The sequence below is a fragment of the Arachis ipaensis genome, chromosome B09 (genome assembly GCF_000816755.2).
Source record: "Arachis ipaensis cultivar K30076 chromosome B09, Araip1.1, whole genome shotgun sequence".
NCBI lineage: Eukaryota > Viridiplantae > Streptophyta > Magnoliopsida > Fabales > Fabaceae > Arachis > Arachis ipaensis.
Genome location: NC_029793.2, coordinates 30,929,174 through 30,936,383, shown reverse-complemented (window position 1 = coordinate 30,936,383; position 7,210 = coordinate 30,929,174).

Below are 7,210 nucleotides of genomic sequence, written 5' to 3'. Positions count from 1 at the left end.
TCAGCATCTGAGTACGCCTAAAGGGATAAAGATGAATGGGTAGAAAAATAAAATCCATGAAATAGGGTGCCTTTGATGTAGCGAAGAATGCGAAGAACTACCGCATAGTGAGTAGTACGAGGAGCTGACATGAACTGGCTAAGAACATAAACTGGATAGGCGATGTCTGGTCAGGTCACAGTTAAGTAGACGAGTCCTCTAACTAACTGTCGATAAAGAGTAGGATTATCCAAAGCAGTGCCATCATAGGGGTAAATCGAACATTAGGCTCAAGGAGAGTTGACTCAATGTGACTATCTGTAATCCCGGCGCGAGCAAGAAGATCTGAAGCATACTTAGCCTGAGAGAGATAGATGTCGTCATCTGTGGATATGACATCTAAACCAAAAAAATAACTGAGAGAACCAAGATCTTTCATCTAAAAAATATGGTGAAGGGGGGCTTTGAGATTAGAGATACAATCAATATCTTCTCCAGAAATGATCATGTCATCAACATACAAAATTAGAAGAACAACTCCACGTTCACTTTTACGAGTAAAGAGAGCATTCTCATGAGAGCTGCAAGTGAAACTGAGATTGCACATAGTGGTGCTAAACTTGTCAAACCATTCATGAGGGGCTTGCTTAAGACCATAAAGTGCCTTGTGAAGGAGACAGACTTTGCCAAAAGGACAAGGATAACTCGGAGGTGGTTTCATATAGACCTTTTTTTTCAAATCCTCATTAAGGAAAGAATTCTTCACATCCATCTGACTGAGAGACCATTTTTTTACTGCAGTAATGGCAAGGAGAGCTTGAACAGATGTGAGACGAGAAACAGGAGAAAAAGTTTTTTCATAATCAATACTATACTCTTGCATACAACCTTGAGCAACCAATCGTCCCTTATAACGGTCAATAGAACCATCAGAGCGGGTCTCGATCTTGTATACCCATCTACTATCCACAACTTCCTCATCAAAAGGAGGATCAACCAAGTTCCAAGTATGTGCTTTTTCAACTGTCTGAATTTCTTCCTGTATTGCTTGCTGCCAACTTGGATTTGTGGAGGCTTCTCTGAATGACTTAGGTTTATGGTGATGAAGAATAGTAGAAAAACAGTGATAATTAAGAAGATGAGGTGGTGGATTTCTTACCCTAGAAATATGAGTGAAAGGAGGAGGCATGACAGTAGGAGCAGGATCATCGTTTGGTCTAGAATCATCGGGAGATGGAGAAGGCAGAAGACTAGGAGACTTGGTGCACGAATTGTGAATCACACTTTTCACAGCTCGTACCACTAACCAGCAAGTGCACTGGGTCGTCCAAGTAATACCTTACATGAGTAAGGGTCGAATCCTACGGAGATTGTTGGTTTGAAGCAATCTATGGTTATCTTGCAATTCTTAGACAGGAAGTCAATTGTATTTATCAGTTGAATTGCAAATAAACAAGAGAGCATGGGTTAAAGGTTACTTGTTATGCAGTAATGGAGAATATGTTGGAGTTTTGGAGATGCTTTGTCTTCTGAATCTCTGCTTTCCTCTGTCCTCTGATTCACGCACGCACGTCCTTCTATGGCAAGCTGTGTGTTGGGACATCACCGTTGTCAATGGTTACATCCCCTCCTCTTGTCTCTTGTGTCCAAATGCTCTGTCACAGCACGGCTAATCATCTGAGGTTCCCGATCATGCTGGAATAGGATTCACCCTCCTTTTGCGTCTGTCACTACGCCCAGCACTCGCGAGTTTGAAGCTCGTCACAGTCATTCAATCCCTGAATCCTACTCGGAATACCACAGACAAGGTTTAGACTTTCCGGATTCTCATGAATGCCGCCATCAATCTAGCTTATACCACGGAGATTCTGATTAAGGAATCTAAGAGATATTCATTCAATCTGATGTAGAACGGAGGTGATTGTCAGACACACGTTCATGGATTGAGGAAGGTGATGAGTGTCACTGATCATCACATTCTCCATAGTTAGGCGCGAATGGATATCTTAGATAGGAACACGCATGTTTGAATGGAAAACAGAAATACTTGCATTAATTCATCGAGACACAGCAGAGCTCCTCACCCCCAACAATGGAGTTTAGAGACTCATGACGTCAAAGAGTACAAATTTCAGATCTAAAATGTCATGAGATACAAAATAAGTCTCTAAAAGTTGTTTAAATACTAAACTAGTAGCCTAGGTTTACAAAAAGTGAGTAGACTATAACAGATGGTGCTGAGATCCACTTCTGGGGCCCACTTGGTATGTGCTGGGGCTGAGATTTAAACATTTCACGTGTATAAGGCTGTTTTGGGCGTTCAACACCAGGTTTGGATCCATTTCTGGCGTTGAACTCCAACTTTTAATCCTTTTCTGGCGCTGGACGCCAGAATTGGGTAGAGAACTGGCGTTGAATGCCAGTTTACGTCATCTATCCTTAAGCAAAGTATGGACTATTATATATTGCTGGAAAGCCCTGGATGTCTACTTTCCAACTCAATTGGAAGCGCGCCATTTCGAGTTCTGTAGCTCCAGAAAATCCACTGAGTGCAGGGAGGTCAGAATCCAACAGCATCAGCAGTCCTTTTTCAACCTGAATCAGATTTTTGCTCAACTCCCTTAATTTCAGCCAGAAAAATACCTGAAATTACAGAAAAACACACAACTCATAGTAAAGTCCAGAAATATGAAGTTTTCCTAAAAACTAATGGAAATAAACTAAAAACTAACTAGAATATCCTAAAAACTATATGAAATTAACCCCAAAAAGCGTATAAAATATCCGCTCATCAAGACTATAGAGGTTGACTTGAGATAGAACCTGTAGAACCATCACTAGGAAAAAGATCAACATTGGGGTTAGTGAAAAATGGTGACTGAGTAGGAGGAATGGACTCAAATGAGGAGAACCTAGAAAACATGTGATGCTCCGAGAATATAACATGACGAGATATACAAATACATTTAGAGAGAGGATCCCAACAATGATAACCCTTGTGTTCAGTGCCATAACCAAGGAAACAACACATGCGAGCCCGAGGTTCAAGTTTACTATGTTCATGAGGCTGAAGAAGAACAAAGCAAACACAACCAAAAACTCGAAGAGAACTGTAATCTAGAGAAGCATGATAAAGACGCTCAAAAGGAGTAATGTTACCAAGGATAGAAGAAGGAAGTCTATTGATAACATGAACATCAGTAAGAACAGCTTCACCCCAAGTACGCTCAGGACACGAAAAGGAAATAAGCAATGCACGAACAGAGCCAAGAATGTGACAGTATTTGCGTTCAGCTCGGCCATTTTGTTAAGACGTACCGGGAAAAAAAACTCAGACAAAGTACCATATTCTGCAAGAAAATTTAAAAGTTTGAAGTCACGATATTCTATAGCATTATTGCGTCGAAAAACTTTAATGACCTTGGAAAACTGAGTTTTGATCATAGTGGCAAAATTAATATAAATCGAAGGTAGCTCATGGCGATTAGTCATCAAATAAACCCAAGTAAAACGGGAATAATTATCAATGAAAATGACAAAATACCAAGCCATTCCCATAGAAGTGGTGGGAGCGGGGCCCTAAACATCGAGTGGATAAGATCAAAAGGAGAGCAAGAGATGAATTATTGGAAAAGATAAAATAGGTTATTTGGCAATTTGACAAGAAATACAATAAAAAAAAGACTCATTATTAACCTGACCCAAAATACCCTGAGACACAAGAGGACACAATTTTTCTAAGGAGCTGTGGGCAAGACGGTGATGCCACAAGTGAAGGGTAGATAGAGAAGAAGCAGCACAGAGATTTGTCTCAAGAGGAATATGAAGATTCTCAAGTTCAAACAACCTTCCAACCTTACATCTAGTCCCGATGATTTGTCCCATCCGACGACCTATATACGACAACTAGAATTTGAAAAATTGACATCAAAATTGAGATCAACAAGTTGACCAACAAAAAGAAGATTAAAGTTCAATTTTGGAATATAATAAGTATTACGGAGAGTAAGAGTTGACTGAGAAATAGAACCCTTGTGTGTCGCGTGCAAGAGGGAAACATCAGCAGTATTAACAGGAGGTGCATTTGTAGTGGGAGACAAAGACGAGAAAAGATGACGCAAAGGAGACATTTGATTAAAATAACCATAATCGAAATACCATTTAGAATTACCTGGAAGAGTCGAAAAAGTAGTAGGAGTATTACCAGAAGAGGAGAAAAGATGCTGAAGAAGAGAGGCAATATCAGATAGAGAGACAGGAGACGAGTTGAGAGGAGCAGAGGTGGTAGATTCAGTATTAGCAGCAACAGTAGAAACATGCACAATTTTGGAGAAGTTGGGACGAGAATGATACTTGAGTTGATCAGGACGTGGCGGGTGAGTAGGACAGGTAGTAATCAAATGTCCTGAGAGCTTGCAATAGTGGCAGAACAGTTGTGGACAATTATAGCTAATGTGACCCTTCTGTTGGTATTTGCGACAGTCAATAGAAGGACAGTCTGAGAAGAAGTATCTAGAACGGTTAAAATTTTTTTATTAATTACTTTAGAAAATTTTTTTATTTTAATTAACGTATTGTGGAGATGTTTATTAATTAACTTAGTAATTATTAACGTAAAAAGTTTTATTTAAATAAATTCAGTTAGTATATATTTGTAAATTTCTGTTAAATAAATCTATATAATAGTTAAATCAATTTATTATGTCAATGCTCATTGGAAGTTTATTTTTTTAATTGGATCATTTATTTTTTGTTAGAGGCCTGGCCTACTTTTTTCTCGGTAAATGAGTCACACACTTCCACCATCGGACGTCATCGTCCCATATTTGAGGGAGGATTTATTTTAATTAACGTATTGAGAAGATGTTTATTAATTAACTTAGTAATTATTAACGTAAAAAGTTTTATTTAAATAAATTCAGTTAGTATATATTTGTAAATTTCTGTTAAATAAATCTATATAATAGTTAAATCAATTTATTATGTCAATGCTCATTGGAAGTTTATTTTTTTAATTGGATCATTTATTTTTTGTTAGAGGCCTGGCCTACTTTTTTCTCGGTAAATGAGTCACACACTTCCACCATCGGACGTCATCGTCCCATATTTGAGGGAGGATGGCTTCAGCAATATGGTGCCTCTCAAGGACTTCGTCTTTGACAACTCCCTGATCACGACATTCGTGGAGCGCTGGCATCTGGAGACCCACACGTTCCACCTGCCATGGGTGAGTGCATCATCCCCCTGCAGGACGTTGCCTACCACCTCGGGCTACGTTTGTACAGAGATCCAGTAGAGGGGTGCTTCCGTAATTTCCACAAATGGTACGGCACCGAGACTCCAGGGACATCCAGCTGCAGCTTGAAGGCAATGCACATGGTACTTTAATCGTTCCGATTCGACCACTCGGTACTCAACACTTCTGCGAATGTTGTAGTTTTTCACACCTTACATTACTGCATTTCTGCTTTTGAATTTGTGGCCAACCCAAAACTCCACCCCACCATCTAGGTTGTAATCGTCTTCTCCGGTGTTGGAAAACAGAGCTTTCACATGCATCGTGTCCAGATCCAATGCATAATAGTGACTTGGTACATTTGATAGTGACGGAATCGGGTGGGGGAGGCAAAATATAGCGCACCGCTGCCTCGGCCGGCGTCTCTGGTACAAACTCCTCCTCCTCATCATCTTTAGAAAAATCACTATCGTTGCTATCCACAACATACTCCTTGTCGGAGTTTTCATCATCTACGTCCATGTTTTTCACTGGACTAGCAACATAAATCGGTGGTGGTGCGAGAGGTGGGTCATCCTGCACAAAAGTTGAGTGGATGGATCCACCGCTACCAACATCACCAATCTCCACGAAAAGCTCCATCACTTATTCCGCCATGATTCTCTCATGGATGTCAAACATGAGGCGTACATGCTCGTTGCCATGGAGTCGAAACAGACGAAACCGAAAAACTCCGTTTTCCAACGGTGCTAGCAACCCATACCCACCCTTTCAATCTCCTTTCTCCCTAAACCACCAAGATTACTCAATATTAGACTCTTCAACTCGAACAATAAACTTACTTGCCGAGTGCGCAACAATATCGGATTATCACATTCAAATATCACCCCATTGTCACTGTTTCTTATACGACAATTAGGATGCACACAGACAATTTATCAAAGGGGAAGAAGATATGAAATGTATGTGGAGAATATCAAGGGTTACACATCCCTTTATAAATGTTGAAAATTTGTCTTACGGTATCTCGTTTACACTGTAAACATTATAATTTTTCACGTATCTTATTTAGGGTGTAAACGAGATAAGTTTACATGTATCTCACGTGTTATTCGGTTTGTCTTATCTCGTTTAAAGTGTAAACGAAATACGTATAAATTTATCTCGTTTACACTATAAACGAGATAAGACATACTATATATTTTTGTAATTATTTTACAAATTATTTATTTTCATAAATAAAATATTTTTTAATTTATAAATAAAAAATTCGATAAAATTGTACCTGTTTAAAACTTAAAAATCGAATTGAACTTATCTCAAGGTAAAATTATTTTAAACAAAAAAATGGTGAAATTTGACCAAATTATATTTTGGATGCCCAAAATTTTAAGGATTATTACTATATTTTAAATTCTTTAAACATAAATCATGCAACAACTATATGAATATTTAAGTCAATAATTTGAATATTGGAGTATTATGAAAATTCATAATAGTCTAACAAAGGACGGATTTTAGTAATATATTATTATGGTGTCATTTTCATTAATCACTTGTAGAATGTAACCCCCAATAACTAATCATACACTTAATTGGCACGTGCGTGGCAGCCCACAAAAGACATAGTAGGAAGCTTGGAGTTGGAATTATGATAAACATGAAAGTAATCCCGGATCATGAACAGTAAACCCCCTAATAATGGAGATATTTGTACTTTATAAATTGTGGTCAATTATTAGGTCTAGGGTTGGCATCCCTTATGTACGCCTCATAGGGTCATAGGTGGCCTCCAGGCTCCACCACTAATAAAGGTCCTTTTTCTTAAAAAGATCGTAGTTGTTAATAATATTTGCCATTGTTCAAATAGCAATGCTTCTTTGAATTATATTAAACTAACCAGCTCGATTGGGTTAACCAAAAATTAATACAAATACGATCGCTTCATAATAAAAATTAGTTTTCAATGAATCCGTTAAAAAAAAAAAACGATCA